Source organism: Puma concolor, chromosome A1 (assembly GCF_028749965.1).
Source record: "Puma concolor isolate L17-30 chromosome A1, mPumCon1.1.hap2, whole genome shotgun sequence".
NCBI lineage: Eukaryota > Metazoa > Chordata > Mammalia > Carnivora > Felidae > Puma > Puma concolor.
Genome location: NC_141667.1, coordinates 238,174,647 through 238,193,535, shown reverse-complemented (window position 1 = coordinate 238,193,535; position 18,889 = coordinate 238,174,647). Strand labels below are relative to the sequence as shown.

The following is an 18,889-nucleotide window of genomic DNA, read 5'->3' as shown; positions in this document are numbered from 1 at the left end:
TTTGCTGAGCAGGGCTCCAGTGGGTTGTGCTTCTGTGTCCAGGAGGGAGAGGGTGGGAGGTGTTGATCCTGTGTATAGGTCGCTCATGCCTTTCTGGGGAGCGTTGGTAATAGACATGTATATATTTGGGGTCTCTTTGATGTGTTCTTGCTTCTTCTGTGACAAAAGCACCCTCTGAACTAACTGAAAGTGACTGTATTACTGATAAGGCCACATAGTGCTTGTGTTTTCAAGAATGTCACGTAATTTGCAATCCATATTATTATGTCCTTTACCGAAATGCATTACTTTCTATTCTTTGTTTAATGTAGTAGAAAGGCAAAAAAAAAAGGGGGGGAGGGGATTCTGAGCTTTACAGAAATGCATATTGGCCCTGTTTTTATAATATGCAAACATTGGCCAAATAATTCATTGCATTTAACAAATGCAGTTTTGACTGTTATGTTTCAGCCACAATAGGGAAACCGTTGTTTTCCTTAACTTTCCCGCTGCCCTATCACCAGTCTAAATTTATCGATGAGGACACCAGGTCCAGAAAGAAGAATAATTTTCCATGGTTGGCTGGGAAACAGTGGAGACACAATTCAGACCCTCATCTGTCTGTCTAATGTCAAACGTCGTGTCCTTACCACCACACTCTGCTGTCTCCCTAAGAAAAACAAACATGTAATCTACGACATGTTGACTTTTTGTTTGCTTTAATATTCATCATTTAAACCAAAACTCTAAAAACCTAATGTAGAGGAGATGCTTTATGCTACACAGCCCGTAAAAGGACATGTCCTCTTGCCAATTAAAACAGGGCGGCGACCTGGTCATGCCTGTGGGTCAGCTCAGCCATCATTTTGCCCAGAAGGCAAATTAAGATCATGTATTTCATCCCAAAGTACCATTAAAAGATTTAGTAAAGTAACTGCTATTGCCCAGTTTAGAGTTGGAAAGTACTTGGGTTATTTTTTCTCTTTAATTTACTCGGTTTAAATTTAATATGATCTGGTCATAAGTCTGAGGCATTGGAATTTTTTGCCTTTGGGGATCTGGCTAAGCTCGGACATCATAAATTAGACTTGCAACATAGTTTTCACATTTAACTTCTAATGTGTTGTAAAGTCCTGAGTAAGTTACAATTTGAAGAGAAAGTTAACTGGTTTAATGTATGGGTACAGATCTATTCCTCCATAAATGCCACTTTTTAGAAAGCAAGGAAAAACAAGTTATTTTTCTAAGTGGGAAATGCCGTGTGCCAGGTAATAGCCTTCCAAATCATGAAACAATGGTCTGGTGGTCTTGAGTGAGTGTTAATCCTTATCTCTGTAAAGGAAGGTTTGCTGCCTTTGGCACAGTTCTTGGGAATAATTCCAGGGCGCACACAACTAATCTCCTCAAAAGAGATCTTGAAGTCTTTTGGGGGGTTTCTGTAAGGAACCTTATGTTTTCATTTCTTCTACTTTGGGTGTTTCAAGTCATCCACAAAGAACTACTACTCTGGTGATTTTTTTTTTTCCTGCTGAAGAGTTCCTGTTTTATTTAGAGTCAGCTGTAAGAAAGTGGCACCACTCAAGCCGCCTCAAATAATGGGGTTTGTTTTGAGGCTCTACATGGTAGTGAGAGGCTGGAACTTCCCTGAACTTGGGGGCAGCCCTTACTTGGGGCCTGGGGCAGCGCTGGAGTGTGGGAGCTGTCGCCCCTCTGTGGCAGGAGGCTGTGAGTTCTGCCCTGGGTTCTGGTCAGCACCACCATGGTTTCTCAGCCAGTGGGGACTCTGTTTATGTCTCCTCATTTCCCCCCATGCTTCCAAGGGGCCGCTTCGGTCTGTACTTTCGGGTCATGCCTCTGCAGGAGAGACTCTGATTGGCCAAGTGAAATACCATTGTCCTGTGAGACAGAGCCTTGTTCATTTAGCTGTTGAACAAATATCTGAGCGCCCAATGGGAGCCAGGCCCACGATGATGGACCAGTAGACCCCGATTCTTATTGGAGCTTATGGTATAGCGGGGGGAGTTGTCAACTGACTACCCCACATGCAACAGTATTCACATCCTACCCACATGGCTGCAAAAGTGTGACGGGCCGGTCCTGTGCCTGGAGGGATCTGTGGTGCTCTAAGAATGTATAGCGGATAATGATGTAGGAACATTAGGGACGACTTTACAGAGCTATGACTTTCAAGCTGTGATCTAAAGGGTCGGTTAGAGGAGGATGAGCCAGGGAAGTCAGAAGAAGCCAGGAGAGTATGTAGAGTCCCGCAGCCATTGGATGGTGTGTGCAAGTCGAGTCGGTTGCACTTAGGACCCCGGAGGTCTGTGGTGACATCGACATCACCGTCTTAGTGAGTAATGGAGATGCAACCAGGTGATAATGAAACGAGGGGCGGAGTCGAGACAGTTCTGGACAACTGTCCGGAGGTTTGCCTGTGAAGGTGACACGGGAGTGTGCAGCCAGCGAAGGGTTTTGTTTAATTTCGTTCCTTAGGTGAGCAACACATTTGCTTGTTTGCAGGTTGAAGGGAAAGGTTGAGAGAGGTTGACTATTTTATATGAGAAAACACTGGAATGGGCAGTCGCATAAGGGCTGCTGGAAGAGGACCCTGAAGCATAATTGTCGGGTTGGCCCTCTCTGGAAGGAGGGAGTGCTCCCTGCTCTAACGAGAGAAGAGGGGAGCGGGGGCAGCGACCATGGACTTCTGCCTTCGGTGGCAGGAGGTGGGGGGCGGGGGCTCATGGACTTGGCTTCTGTGTGTGTGAAGTAGGAGGCACTGTTTTCTGCCAAGTCAGGCAGGAGCCAGGGAACTCAGAGGCTGGAAAAGCACAGGTCTTTGAAGTTCTCATTACGGAGTGTGGGAGGGAAGTCGATCGGAGAAAACAGTGGCTTTCCCGGGGGCACCAAGAGTCCAGATGAAGTTCGCGGTCATAGCAGGGCATTGTTTGCTTCTCCCGTGACGTCTGTAGATGCTTCTGCTACAGGGGTGACTCAGGCCACCTCTGAAGGTGCCCCAGAACATACGTAAGTGGTGCCCTAAATGTGCAGCTTATAGCAAGCTACAAATAAGTCTTGAAAATAACAGTCCATATTAGTAACACAAGAGTACTTTGAAATAAATGTTAAGTACATTTTCTTATATTGATGTAATACCTGAAGCATACCAAAGTAACGACTTAACAGAAACGCAAGACTGAAAACTTCCCACATTTCTGTCAACCACGTTTTCTTTATTCATCCATCAGTGGACACTTACGTTGTTTCCTGTCTTGGCTATCATAAATAATGCTGCAGCGAACATGGGGTGCAGATATCTTTTTGACTTAGTGTTTTCATTTTCTTCAGATAAATACCCAGAAGTGGAATTGCTCAGTCGTATGGTAGTCCTATTTTTAATTTTTTTTTTTTTTTTGGAACCTCCATACTATTTTCTACAGCCTGGCTGCACCAGTTTGCATTCCCACCAACAGTGCCAAGGATTCCCCTTTCTCCACATCCTTGCCAACATTTGTTATTTTTTGTCTGATAGTAGCCATTCTAACAAGTGTGAGGTGATATCTCATTGTGATTTTGATGATGAGTGATGTTGAGCTCGTGTACCTGTTCATGAGTGATGATGAGTTCATGTACCTGTTGGCCATCTGTATGTCTTCTTTGGAAAAGGTCTATTTAGACCCCTTGCCCATCTTTTAATCAGAATTCCTTTTGCTATTGAGTTCTGTGAGTTCTTTATATATGTTGGATATTAACCCCTTGGGATATATGATGTTTCTATCTTCTCCCATTCAGTAGGTTGCTTTTTCACTTTGTCGATGGTTTCCTTTGGTGTGCAGAAGTTTTTTAGTTTGATGTAGACCCACTCGTTTATTTCTGCTTTTGTTGCCGTTGCTTTCGGTGTCAGATCCCAAAAATCATCACCAAGAACTGATGTCAAGGAGTTTACTGTCTCTTTTCTTTTCTAGGAATTTTATGGATTCAGGTCTTACATTTAAGTTTTTCATCCATTTTGAGTTAATTTTTGTATATGGTGTTAGAAAGTGGTTCAGTTTCACTCTTCTGCATGTGGCTGTCCACTTTTCCCCAACACCATTTATTGAAGAGATTGTCCTTTCCTCATTGTATATTTATTGTATACAATTGTATACAATACATTGTATATTTCCTCTGTCGTAAATTAATTGACCCCCTATCTGTGGATTTATTTCTGCGTTCTCTATTCTGTCCCATTGATCTGTTTTTATGCCAATACCATACTGTTTTGATTACTATAGCTTTGTAATATAGTTTGAAATTAGGAAGCATGTTACCTCCAGCTTTGTCCTTTTTTTCTCAAGATTGCTTTGTCCGTTCAGGTCTTTATGGTTCCATACACATTTTAGGAAGGTTTGTTCTATTTCTGTGAAAAATGCCATTCAAATGTTGATAGGAGCTGCATTGAATCTGTGCATTGCTTTGAGTACTATGGGCATTTTAACATTAATTCTTCCAGTATGTGAGCACGGAATACCTCATGCAGGTTTTCGATAGAACTAAATGAAATCAGATCCAGAAACATACCTGCCACAGAGTTAGCTCAGTAATGACGGTTTACCTGCCGGCCTGCTCTAAGTGATGACCGCACCTGCCCTACATCTCCCGCCGTCCCACCCCAGCCCACGTGTGCTCCTTGGAGCATATGGAGGTTGGGAGTTGTCCCACATGGGGAGGATCTCAGGGTGCAGCTGCCTTTGATTGTTGTCTTGCTGTCTTCCACCCCCACTGGCAGGGGAGCAACAAAGGATACCCAGAAAGGGGCTGCGGTGGATTTTGTGTTTGATGACTGGAATGGCTACAATACCAGGCTGCAGCAACCCTACAGAGGCTGGTCTCTTTCCTCTCTGTCCCCACTGCCCAAGGCCCCTGCCACCTGCCTGACCAGCGTGAGCTAATTTCAGCTTCCCTCCCCTCAAGCTAATACTGATGGATGTGTGAAGGCAATTGATTAGTCCACTGGTCACCTCTTTGTCAGCTCACCAATAGCATTAATTTGTGACCAAGAGCACAGGGTTGATTGGTGACATCAATGTAAATTGCAGATCAATAAAAGGCACCATTTACATAAAAGTCCCTGCTTGGGGCTTTGTTCCTCATTGCTTTTATCTTCACTTTCTAAAAATATGCACCCATTTAGGGCATTAAGGAGAAATTGCGGGGGGGGGGGGGGGGGGGGAGGTGGGGGGGGGAACACACAAGAAATTTTAGAAGAACTACATCCTGCCCTGGGTCTGATAAGAAATGCAGATTTTGTATGATTTCTTTGAGCAATGTTTACTTAATTTGGAACAAATACTGTGGTTGGAACAAATGGTTTTGAAAAAATTCAAAGCGGTTTTTCATCCAGCGCAGCTTTATTTAAGTGTGTTTAACCTAGATGTTTGCTTTGTTCTTGGGGGCTTTGTAAAACAAGCCACGTGATTCCAAAGAGATAAGTGACCAGATAAGTCTCTGTGTGGGGGAAAGAGAGAAAAGCAGGAGCTATGCTGGCCTGCAACTATTTAGGAGTTTTACATGGCTTACCCGTCTCTAAACACAGCAGGTCTCTGTACCAATACGTAATAAATGACAGCCTTAAAAAAGGATTATTTTTCAAAAGAAACTTAAGATACCTTCCAAATTAACAGAGAAAGGTAACATCGAAATAACCTTTTAAAAGAAATGCTTGCTCCTTAAAGATAACTTTTAACGATTAGTAGAAAACAAGGAGGGAGAATACCATAAGCAAAGCATTTCCCGCATTAGCGCATACATACGAAACAAAAGCCAGCATCTGGGTGGTTTTCCTCTGATCCTTTTTCAATCTTTACCACTGATATTTGAAAATTCGATGTAATTATGGTGTTCATACTGCTTTGCCTTTTTCTACTTACGCTATAATTTTTTTCATATACTATCTAAGCATTATTTTAATGACATTATTTTTTTAAACGTTTATTTATTATTAAGAGACAGAGAGAGACAGAGCGTGAGCAGGGGAGGGGCAGAGAGAGAGGGAGACACAGAATCCGAAGCAGGTTCCAGGCTCTGAGCTGTCGGCACAGAGCCCGGCATGGGGCTCGAACCCGCGAACCGTGAGATCACGACCCGAGCCGACGTCGGACGCTTAACCGACTGAGCCACCCAGGTGCCCCAGTTTTAGTGGCATTATTGATTAAAGTACCATTTAGGTATTTGGGCTACAGTTGGATTGTAAGGCTGCTGTGTTACACGCATCGTTGCTGTTCACATCGCTGTGCAGGAAGCAGTCTTTCCCCACGATCGCACTGCGGATGGGTGCCCACAGCTTCTGGGTCCAAAGGTATTCATGTGCAACTATCGTGAGGTTCTTCTAAAGGTAGGGTGCCTGGGAAAAGCGTCTTTTAAAGAAACCAGAAACGAGCTTAAAAGGAAGGAAGTTGCAAGTGTTTTGGAATCCGTGCCAATACGATGCGTCTTCAGGTTTTCTCTGAAAGGGGAGGGGGCAGAGGAAGAGACCTTGGCGTTCGGTGAATCGCAAGCAGACTTCAGCTTTTTTTCTGGACGTTTTCGGCACATAAACTGCTGAGGTTAAAAGCCCAGTTCCTGGCATGTACGGTCTAAAATAGTAGCGGCTAAAGGTTGCTTACGTGGAGACCCAAGAAACAAATCAGCCAGCGTCCCTGCAGAATCCCCGCACAGCAGAGCACCTTTCCAGCCCTCCCGTGGAATCCACCCATTGTGGTTTTTTTTTTGTCCTAAGCATTGCTGTGCCAAGTGAAGCAGCCCCGGGGGAGGGAGGAGGGGCGGGAAGGATCTAGCAGAGGCAGAGATGGAGAAGGCGAGAAGCAGAAGGGCAGCCTGCGGTCCAGCGGGGAGGAGTCCCAAACATGCACAAAGCAGCCACAGGAGCTCCGAACCAGCTGAGATGTTGTGCCATTTAGCGCAGCGCAAACAGACCTACGCGTCCCAGTGCCGGACCCCTGAGGGTCCTGGTAATACCACTCCTGCTAGCCGTAGCTCTCCCTCTTCTTCCTGGGCCCCGAAAAAGAGGTGGGGAGATGATCCACTTGTATTTGTTGAAATCTTTTTAAGAAAGCAGAAACCCACTGTAATGGTTTTAGACGGATTTCCTTAGAAAATGATGAATCCTTTGTGAAGCTCATTTGCTTACGGGGCGAACGGGCGTCTGCAAATAGGTTGAAAATGGGCTAGAGCAAACTCCTCCTTTTCCAGGGACGTTGGAAAAATAGCTGGAGAGTCTAAATGGGTTGGCCTCGTTAGAGGAAAAGTGTGCTATAAATGCTACCGCTTTGTATGATCAGGTAGCTATTTCAAATATTTGTCTTAGCCCTAGCCTCATGCAAGTTATAGAAATCAAGACTTCTTCAGGGGCGCCTGGGTGGCTCCGTCAGTTAAGCATCTGACTTCGGATTGCAGCTCAGGTCACAATCTCCTGGTTCATGAGATAGAGCCCCACGGTGCTGGGCTCTGAGCTGACAGCACGGAGCCTGCTTGGGACTTTCTCTCTCTCTGTCTCTCTCTCTCTGTCTCTCTCTCTCTGTCTCTCCCCCGCTCGCAGTCTCTCTGGGGAAGTGCCTGTTTGCCTGTGACATCTGGGAGGCAGGGGTGTCCTGAGCTGGAGATACAAAAGGAACCCACAGGCTTTGATCCCGGTAGCTGTTGATTATTACCCAGTCAGCTATAAGTCGGACTTCTCTGCCCTTTATCTGCAGTCTCTTTGAAACATTTAAAGTCAGTGAGCCGGTTTAAATATTTACTCATGAAGAAACAGGTTGTGGTTTGTTAAAGGCCATCACTAAATTAAATGAATGTTAGATTAAGTACAGTTTATTTAAAAAATATGAAATCCGGGGCGCCTGGGTGGCGCAGTCGGTTAAGCGTCCGACTTCAGCCAGGTCACGATCTCGCGGTCCGTGAGTTCGAGCCCCGCGTCAGGCTCTGGGCTGATGGCTCGGAGCCTGGAGCCTGTTTCCGATTCTGTGTCTTCCTCTTTCTCTGCCCCTCCCCCGTTCATGCTCTGTCTCTCTCTGTCCCAAAAATAAATAAACGTTGAAAAAAAAAATTAAAAAAAAAAATATGAAATCCAACAGGCCTGTTTCATGAAGTTGTGGACTTTGTAAATGGAACAGTGATTTGTGTGTGTGCCCATTAAATGCTTAGCATCTAAATAAACGTGGAGAAAGCATTCTAGCAGTTTGTGCCACACCTGCAGTGGAGATCCTCAGCGTTTAAACTTAGAAAGCCTTCCCCTTCCTACAGGGGGACATTTATTTTCAGGATGTAGTATGGAAGGGCTCACCTTGTGCCAGGAGACCAGGGTTTGGTCCCCTGTGGGCTCACATTCCAGAAGGAACTGGAATATGTCACCTTCACCAACGGATGGAGGTCTCTTTTCTCTTTAAACAAGGGTCAGTGCCTCCGGCCACTTCCTCCATCGGCTGGAAGGGGATTTAATTTGAGGCACCTCATTTTGAGGAGGGAAAAGAGAATCACCAGGAGGGTTGAAAATAGCACAGCTTGAATTCTGAAGGGGACCAGACATTCCACCTGCCTGTCCCAGCCTGAGCTTGCACTGTTTCTCTGTGCTTCTCCAGTGCCTTCCCTTCACAGCTAGGCATCAGGCGCAGAGAAAAGGAGCCAGGATCCGATCCCAGGTCGGCCTGACGGCGTAGACCAGCAAGCTGTATATTCGCCTCTCCAAGCGAACTCGGAAGGACCTCTCTTGTGCCTATAACAGAGTTTAAAAATAATCGTTAAATTAAGACAAAGTTGTGAAACTATAAATGAAACGTAATTGAGTCGCTCTACTGGAAGAAAAGGCGTAAAATAACTCCAATTTGGAAAAGGTGGTCGAAAGTAAAAATTGAAAGGCTGAAGTCCTGTATCAAATAGGAATTAGGGTTTTTCAAGATGATATCCCACTTTGGTGGCTCAAAACATTACTTTGACGGCTTTTTAAAATTATCTTGATGATCTCAGAGAAATGGTTTTAAGTTTTCATGGAAGTCTTATCTATGTTATTAATCATGTAGCCATTTTCTTAAATATTCAAGAAATATCTTTCCTTGATACTTACACAGTTACAATGAAAGGGAGGACAGTGCCTCTTCTTTTTAACCGCTACACAATAATTTTTTAACTTAATTGAAATGTAATTGGCATGCAAGCAAATGCACATAATTTGGTGAGTTTTGACAGATGTATATGCCCGTGTAATCATCTCCCTATAAAGATGTAAAACGTTGCATCCTTTCTCTCAGAAGGGAAGTGCTGTTAACTGACAACTTTGGTGGAGTAGCCTCAGAAGGGTTCTTTTTATCCTATTTACCAGCTGCCTTGAAGATATGGCTTGGGCATCTTTTTGTTCTCTTGCGTTTTCAAAAATTTATGCACGTATATATTAGTGTGTTCTGACCATGTTTAACGTTTCTATCATGAGACCCAAGCGTTATGGCATGAAACGTTGCATTTTGTCTTTAAATGAGCAAAATCTATCAGACCTGAAAATGTCATTGAAAATTAATCATTTTTGGAAAGCTTTCCAGTGGTCACAGGAGGCATGCTTTTCTTTAAAATGAAAAAAAAAATAAATACTTTTTGGTGTTGGGCTCTTGAACTCAGGAAGCGTGTCAGGGAAGACTTTTTGAGCGCCTGATGTAGTATGGATACAGCGGAATCATCCTCAGGGCATCTCTGTGATGTCGCGAATGACCTGTAGATCAGTCTGCCCTCTTGTTCGTTGACAAATATGTTGAATGCCTTCCCTGAGCACTGACATGGGTACTGGGGACCCCACAATGAAAAACAGATGAAATTCTCAGTCCCCAGCCAGTTGGCATTCTAACGCTCCAGAGAAGGGGTATCATTTAAAATAAGGTGGCCAGGGAGAGGCCTATGTAGAGTGATCCTAGGACAGAACCCTGAAGGAGAGGAGGAGAGAGTGAGCTGGGGGCTGCGATTTGGGGCAAAGCCAGCAACACACTTAGCAGAGGCTGGAGCCCAGTGAATGGGATGGATGGGCCTGGGGAGAGGGTGTGGGCCAAGTAGAGCTGGTGGGCCATTGTAGAGACCCCAGGGTCCCCACAGGAATGACACGACCTGACTTAACTTAAAAAGCCCTTCTGGTTGCGGTTCAGACTAGCCTTCAGGGGGGCAAGGGAAGAGAGGAGACTAGTGGCACACGGTATGTTCAGCCGATACAGCAAATAAACAGGCCTTCGCCCTTTGCTCAAGATTTAATTACTACTTCATTTAATTTAATAAATTTCAATGCATTTCATTAATTTAATTATTAGTTGTATTAATACTATAATACTTGTTACATTTTGCCGGCTCCCTGTGATGCCACAGCATTTGATTTCTTCCCGAAAGTCGGGGAGGTCACAAATTGGGAAGAGGTTCACCTCAGATGTCACATCAGTATCATTAGATTTTAGTTCATCATAACTGTCGTCTGTTATTTTAGGGCCTCGGCAAAGATCTGAACCGTAAAGTCGGGGGACTTTCTCTCTGACGTCTAGAGCTAATTAGGACCGAAGGGACACTCACGTAACCACCCGCTTTGATCATCCCAGGACCAGTACGGACCAGTATCGGCTTGATGCGTCTTACACGTTAGCTCACGTAACCTTCCCTGGGAAGAGGACGTGATTTGGAGTCCTGGTCTTTGTACTAACTTTCAAACCAGACATTTAGATTTTCCGTGACCCAGGTTTCTTCGTGTACCAAACGAAGATGCTAATCATTTGAAGAGAGGAAATCATTGGTCGAATTCCTGAATCTGCTCCATGTTCCAAGTCCGCAGAAGAGCGGGCTCTTTCCGACTTCACCCAGGGTTTTGTTCGTTACCGTAAGTTCTGTCGACTCTAAAATTATATATAAATTCGTAAGTAGCAGAATCAATTCTGCTGGACTAGGCGACACCAAGAAGCACAGCCTAAATCCCGATTTCCTTTTCAGTGTAGACCCAGCCGTGTTAAGCTGTGCATAAATGTACATGCCTTATTTTTCCGTAGTTGGAAGTGAATGGGCAGAAATCATTTTGAGTTTCATCATCTCAGGGTAATTTCACAGGAGATTACTTCTTTAAATGCTGCAGCGAGGTAAATAAAAATTATCCACTTTGCTAATAACAGAGAAGCTCACAATTACAGGAGGCAGCGTCCTTAGGTAAAAGCTTGCCTCTTTGACGCCGCCTTCTCCACTCTGAGGCAAAATGAACAAGGTCATGCTTTTACAAGGATATGGAGTCCAGGCGCCGAAATGGACTCTGGCACCCAAAGGGTTAAGCGCGCTGTTTCGTAAGGCCCAGTTTCGGATCTTTGTTCCAGTTCCCAGATGGCAACCCCGTCTGTTAGTCCCAGTTGAAGCAAAACTGTCTTTGAGCCTGTGTATCCTTCGGCACAGATGTTTAAGGCCGTAATGATGTGTTTCTTCTATGGTGTCCTCTTGGTGTCCCGGTGTGGGAGTTTAAGCGCTCCATCGTTTCATCGGTCCGATAAACACAGCAAGACCTTACAGGACTGTGGGATAAGAAGAAGAAGAAAAACATCCTCGGAGGCGGGAAAAGTCGCTTCGCTTTACTGTGGGCGCGGAGAACTGCCATAGACAATCCGCTGCCATTCTGTGGCTTATGATGTTTCCGGCGTTAATTATGGTGTTCATCACGATGGAAGCACCGAAGAGTTACGCTTGTAGTCCACCGAGTTCCCAAGAGAAGGAGCAGCGAGCTCGCCGTGGGCGTGACCGGCTTTCCCGGAACAGCACGTGGCGGCGACGGTCTTTAGTTGACCCGGCGGTCTCCGCTGCGGGCGGCCAGCGGCTGTCGGTCGCCTCCCTGCCCGGCCAGCCACTCTCCTGTGAGAGCTGCCTTCTCCGCCTCTCTTCCTTCTCTTTTCTTTTCCCTCAGAGACACGCGTGGTCGTTTCGTCCTGTTTTCCCTGGCGGGCCACAGACCTCTAGGCCCGGTGATCTGAAGCCAGATGACGAACGGCAGAAACCCAGCCTAGTGAAGTAATTCGCCGAGTCTCAGCCACTGTGACATCGGCCTCCAGCGACAGGGCCGCTGCCTGGGATTTTCTCCCTTCCGGAACGCTTCTTCACGTCCTGGGTGAACTTCGCCGTGCTCTCTGACCTCCAGCCTCGCAGGTCGCAGGTCACGCTCTTCCTGCCTCCCCGGCCTTCACAGCTGCCTTGCTGTCTGTCGCCAGACTGAATCCCTCAGCCAGCAGCCCAGCGCCTCTCTCAGCAGTGCCCCTGACCCCTTGGTCTGCTCGGCCCTGCGTCGCACCTGCTCTGGTCCCGTCACCGGGCTGCCCAGCGCCCTTACTTTCGTTGCTGCATTTCTGATAGCGCGTTCCATGACGCGTGCGTCGTAAAGAGCAAAAACTCTTTACCTTGTGCATCTATGATTCTCTTTCGTCCTGTTGGAAAGAAATACAGCTGTTTGGTTAAAACGTCTTATAAATACAGGTAATTTTCCTTTTCTGGTTAGAAACATTCACATATTGGACTACTAAGTAAAATCCAAAGCCGCGTGTATTTATGTATTGTACTTTTTTTCATGTTTATTTTCGAGACAGAGCGCGAATGGGGGAGGGGCAGAGAGAGAGGGAGACACAGACTCCGAAGCGGGCTCCAGACTCCGAGCTGTCAGCCCAGAGCCCGACGCGGGGCTCGAATGCACAGACCGCGAGATCATGACCTGAGCCGAAGTCGGACGCTTAAGCGACTGAGCCCCCAGGCGCCCCTAAAGCTACATTTAAAGAAATTTTTAAAAATCTTTGCCACTCACTGTCGGTAACAGAGTCAGCCGTGACGGAGTGAGTGCTCAGCCACATCCACATGCTGGGTTGATTCGTCCCCCTTCTTCCCCTGGTGTCTCCCTCCCCCCACACCCAGTGCTGGGGAGCAAACCATGAAGGATCGTGGGTCTGAGTCCACACTTGCCTTCACGGCTTAGGCAACTCCCCAGCCAATGCTGTGTGGTCCAAACAAAACAGGCTCCTGCGTCCAGCCCGTGGTCCACACGCCTGGCAGGACGCAAACCGCTTTGGAGGCCGTGGTGTGCAGTTGAGGAAGGGGTGACAAGCGAGAACCAAGGTGGTGGCTGTAGGGGGGACGAGGAGAAAGACCCAAGTATTCGGAAAGTCGATCTTTGAAAGCAGCATCGGTGCTGGATGTGAAAGAGTATTCTAAAATCAATGTTTCCAGCAGTTTAAATACAAAGCACTTACCAGAGCAGTCAGCATGAATGATGGTACTGTGTGTTTCCAGCTTAGGAGCAAAACTAAACTACATTGGCACGATAACAACCCTTTGCACTTACAAAGTACCATCACCTCCCTTTGCAGTGTGAGTCGGCATCTACACCATCCCATGCGTCGGCGTGGCGATGTCTGGAGCAGTGGAGAGGGTTCTGGGTGGTGCAGCCTGAGAGGAGAGAGGAGCTCAGCTGCCCCAAAGACTCTTTATTTATTTTTGTTTTTATTTTTTATTTTTCCAAAGACTCTTTAAAAAATGTCAGAGGCCCTGTATTTACTTGGAGGAGGTTTGCATGGAAAATAATGGTCTGCGTTGAATAGGGAACCAAGCCCGTGTCTATACGCACCAACCACAGACTTGGTGACTTCTGCCTTAGTTTTTTAAATCAGGTTTTGTAAACTCACAGGTTAGCAATTCAGGTCAGCAAATGCACTGAGCCGTGTTGATGAGAGTTCGAAACGAGCAAATCCCTACTTTGTTTCATACCGTCCGCTTATTGCCGAATAAATGCTGTTGCAGACTTCCTTGACTACTGCAATGTGGCCAACTTTGAGGGAGAGTTTGACCCTCCCGGTAAAAATAAAAAGGTAAATTAAGGAGAGCAAAGAGGCATAGGATACATAGGATACAGTTTTCCATTGGTCTCTGTATCTTTCTGCTTACAGCTGCTCTGCTGGGCCAGCGGGCCTTCCGTTCGTCTTTCTCCTTCTTTCTCTTCCTTTCTTTCTCTTCCTTCTTTTCACTCCTCCCAAGAGTGAGTCCTTCTCTTCCCGTGCTGACAGTCCTCCATGTCGAAGATGTTCACCTGAGTGTCACCAACCCACCCTCATGAATGAACAGAGTCAAACTACCCTGCCCACGTAACTGGTCTTTTTTTCTGCCGTAATCTTGCCGTAATCTTGCCAATTAAATATTGGCAGTAGAACCAGACAAATGAGGTGTCCATGAAGAGACCTCGACTTCCTCTCTGCGTCTTCCTTTCAGACATCATTTCTGTACCTCTCTCCTCCTTCCCTACCCCTTCTCTGCATGTGATTTAAATGTGCACCCTTCTTTCTCCTTAGCGCTTCTTCTGGTTCTGTGTGTCTGTCACTATGTAGGTAATAAGTCCTGCTCAAGGAGCGAGGGAAGAAAGAGGAATCGTTATTTTAGTTCATTCTTTCCAAATACCTATGCTAATAATAACTTACTATAAGCCTTTGGAAGAATTTGGAGACCTTGTACCAAGATTGCCCTCACTTGGGGTAAGGTCAGCTTGGCCCTCACCCCTGCAGAATTCTCAACAAGGTGCGTTTGAGGAAAAGTAAGTACAGGTCCTGGCCTTCGTCTTCTGTATCCCTCAAGTGAGAACATGAACCGTAGGGGTTGCCTTCAACTCTTGGCGGTTATGCCCAAGTTCTGGATCATCAGAGGTATCACTGTAACTAATAGGTAATTAAACTTTTTTATTTGCTTGTCGGAGTTTTTTTGTTTGTTTGTCACTTTTTGAGAGAGAGGGAGAGAGAGAGAATCCCAGGCAAGTTCCACACCCAGTGTGGAGCCCCACGCGGGACTCAGTCTCATGACTGTGAGATCATGACTTGAGCCAAAATCGAGAGTCAGCCCTTTAACCGACTGAGCCACCAAGGTGCCCCTTGGATGTTTCCTTTTTCTTTCTTTCTTTTTTTTCCCCCTAAAGGATTTTCTTAGTAATGGTTTTACCATTTTAGTCCCAGTATTCCTTGAGGTTTAGGTATTTTGTTCATTGTTGCTTACTGTTATTGAACATTGCGTAATGTTACCAGTTGGATCATGTTGGTAAGCGTCTGAGATACTTCCGTAAAAGCAGTGGGAACTATGTCTTTTATAAGAAATGCATCTAAACTTCTGGGGGGAACTATTTTGGTTTGTTTTATTGTTAATTTTCTTTCTGAACTTTCCAGTGCTTTAGGGGTGTGTTACGAGGACACATTTATGCTCACCCCACCCATTTATTCCACAGCCTATCTACTATGTAGGTGGTTTCAACCCGCTTAAAAGACAATCCGAATCCTGACATAATAATAATGACAATATCATGTCCGATTCTGAACGGTCTTGGGGAAAAGCATGGTTCACACAGAAATTTTACTGTGCGTGAGGTACTCTACTAATAATCCCTTTAAATGCATTCTTTCATTTAGTTCTCACAAAAAGTCCCGTGAGGTAGCTATTATTCTCTCCTGATTTTATCCATGAGGCAACTGAGGCAAAAAGTTGTCATTGCTGGTCGTAACGCTGCTGCTAAGTGACCAGGTGGGGATTCGAAACCCAGACTGTTTACTACAGAGTTCTTAACAATTACAACGTGTAGTGTTTTACAGTAAGTTCTAAAAAAAAAAAAAAAAACCAAACATGTTTTTATTTTAAATTTATTTTTTTGAGAGAAAGCGTGGGGAGGGGAGAGGGGCAGAGAGAGAGGGAGAGAGAAAATCCCAAGCAGATTCTACACTGTCAGCGTAAAGCCAGGTGTGGGGCTCAAACTCATGAACCATGAGCTCATGACCTGAGCTGGAGCCAAGAGTTGGGTGCTTCACCGAATGAGCCACCCAGGTGCCCCTTTACAGTAAGTTTTAAAACCAGGAAAAGACAAAAGGAACAAAGGATGAACACCTGTTGATATACAGGTATCACATACGGACCAGTGGAGGCAGGTTTCTGTCTTAATCCTTTTTAAAGATTTAATCTGTGAGCCTTCAGAAGCAAAGTGCTTAAACTGGTCAACAAGCAATGCCTCCAGTTCTCGTAGTACCTTCCCACAGCAGAGCCCCCAGCAGAAACAGCAGATCAGGCCTTTAGAGTACGTGCGTTCGCTGTTTTAGCTCTCCCTTAGTAAAATCAGTTTCATGTACACACAATGTGAATATCCTCTACATGATATGAGCTGTTTACCAGTAGAATCTGCCCATTCAGTTTGTTATTAGGTATATTAATATATCTGGACAGTCATTGGTACCATTTTCTGCTTCATCAGTGGGTCTAATGGAAAACGACTGTTCTACATAATTAAAATATGCTGCCACCTTTAACCCTTTGATTCATAATAGTGTTGTGTCAGTACCAAATTATTAACAATCAGTTGCCTTTGTTTTACTCTCTGAGAGATGATTTAAAACTACTGGCTTCAGTGAAGGTTTAAGAGCGGAGATAAGATCGCAAATAACTGATAGACCTGTTATTTAAAGAACTTTATACTTTTCCAATTACACATCTGTTCTAAGAAATTGAACACAATGTTTTGGCGAAAGCGTTCCAGAATGCAAGATAAAGCTTTGATGGTCATAACTAATGTTGTAATTGCAATATTTGCACCTCTCCTTCTGTAATTCAGACGGTGGTATAGCCATATATTTCTAAGTGTCTTACAGTAAGGAGTAATGTGTGTTATGAATCTAAGGGAAATTACTGTTTAAATGTCTTCATATAAGGATATGAGAATAAACATAAGTGTGGAGTGCACTCCTTGGTGCTTTAAATTTAGGAACGAGTGCAGTTATATTTCCCCCTCCCTCCCCGCTCCCCCAAGAAGGGTATGTCGCATTTTCTTCATGGCTTCCTCCCAGCAAACATGGTAACAGGCTGACAATGGCAATAAAACCGTGATGGGCAGGCAGCCCAGAGGAAGAAGAAATTGATCAAGTCAGGGCCGCCCACTGGGGAGAGGGTTCAAAGAGTCTTAGTGGGAACTCTCAGGGTCACCTGCTCCACCACGCTCTAAAGAACAGAATAACCTTCATCCCATAATGCTACAGCTGCAGACCTTGTCAGTGCCATTGCAATAGACTGGGTTTCATATACGTGGATCGTTGGCGTTCCAAGGACATCCTTTCACGTTCCACTTTCTTTATATGCAGTGGCCCTTAGATACAACTTGGCCAGGCGGGGAATCGACTGATAAAAGTTAACTTCTTAGGGTTGGGCTCTGTTTATAATACAGCCATGTTTGTGAATCATCTGCCCGAGCATTAAAAGCAAGCAAGCCTGGGGCCCCTTTGGGATTCTGCCTCGATTCACTTGCATTTAAATCACGGAAGAAATGGTAATTAGTGTGCTGGCTCCAAGGGAACTCGCAAGGAGTGAAGCTCAGAAGTTCTTTATCAACAGACATTAGTTACAATGTGGCTCCACAAAGGAGAAGGGCTTGCAGAGCTGTAGTGGTTTTGATGTGCTCTCAGTTCAAAAAAGAAAATCCGTAAAAACATTTAGAGCACTAACTTGGAAACTTGGCACTCAGAACGTGTTTGAAACCTGCAGACGTGGTGAACTTTTGATTGTACACACACACACACACACACACACACACACACACACACACACCTGTCTGTCCTAGATACAGGAGTTAGAAGATACTCTGGACGATGTTTACTGGTCTCAGATGCTGGTAAACAGAGATGTCAAGCTAAAAATGTACACATTTGGGTGATGCTTCAAAGTCAAGTCAGAATGGCTCCTTAGGAAAAAGATGCAGATCCCGGTCTGATCTTTCTAGCATTCATTTGAAAAATGGTAACTTTTTTAAAGTAAATAATCTTGCATAAGCAGTGGGATCTTGCTCAAGTCATGATTACTATTTATTACGAACTTCCACCGTGCTTTGCTTGTATAATTTTACTTGGTGACATTGTATTTTTAAATCACATTTTGGTTTATCTTAATTCAAAAATTTATTCAACAGTAGCTCCAATGAGCAAGGTCACTAGCTTTTGAAAATCACAAACCTGCTTAGCTTCCTGCTGGAATGTTAAAATTTCCTTTCTATTATTAGTCCCTAAAATAAAATACCGTGACGTAGCCTGGTTATTTAAGAATCAGAAGAATTCATCCCAGTAAACTTTGGTTTACCACTTCCTTCTTGAAACACATTCTTTTCCAGGCTTCCTTAACACCGTTCCTGCTTATTTTTCTGGTCTCAGAGGCTAGCTCCTCCTCTTCCATCAGATTTCCTAAATTCACAGCGTACCTGGGTTCTGTGCTAGGTCCTTGTCTTTGACTACGTTACATATGGGGGTGGGGGGGGGAGGATTTTACCAGCCCTTTGGCTTCAGGTGTTATCCGCGAACTCAGGATTTTCACATTTGTGTCTCCGGTTCCTGTCTCTCCTCGGTCTTGTTCGTCCAGCCATCTGCCAACTCCACAGCCCCACACGGGTAGAGAATAGGTATCTCGAACGTGACAGTCAAAACAGAATTGTCTATTCCTTACCTTCCTGCCACCTCCCCCCCACCCACCATCCTTCCAAGTTTTCACTCTCCCCAAAAATTAGCAAATGGACTATGATTTGCCCGTGTTCTTCAGACACCTAGGCATCATTCTGGATTCCGTCTGCCTTGCATCCAACTGCCATTCAGTGTATCCAGCTGCTCTCACAACAAGTCTTTCGCAAATACAGCCGGTCGACGACACCGCCCTGGCTATGAGCTCAACCCGAGCCGTGATCCTTGTCGTCTGGACCCCTCGTGGTCCCTCCCACCAGATGTCCTCTCTCCCTCTGCAGGCGGCCCTCTTTCTAAAGTATAAGTCAGAGCCCGTCACCGTCCACCCTGAAACCCTCTAGTCACTTCCTCCTATCCTTTTTCTACGGTGATAGAACTCGCCATTTGGACGTGTACAGTTC

General features: G+C 45.2%; 1 protein-coding gene across 7 annotated transcripts in view; it reads left to right on the top strand.

Moving 5' to 3' along the window:
- TNFRSF19 (TNF receptor superfamily member 19) overlaps positions 1 to 18,889 on the top strand; it is a 91,993-nt gene that overhangs the window by 47,343 nt on the left and 25,761 nt on the right. The window lies entirely within an intron of this gene.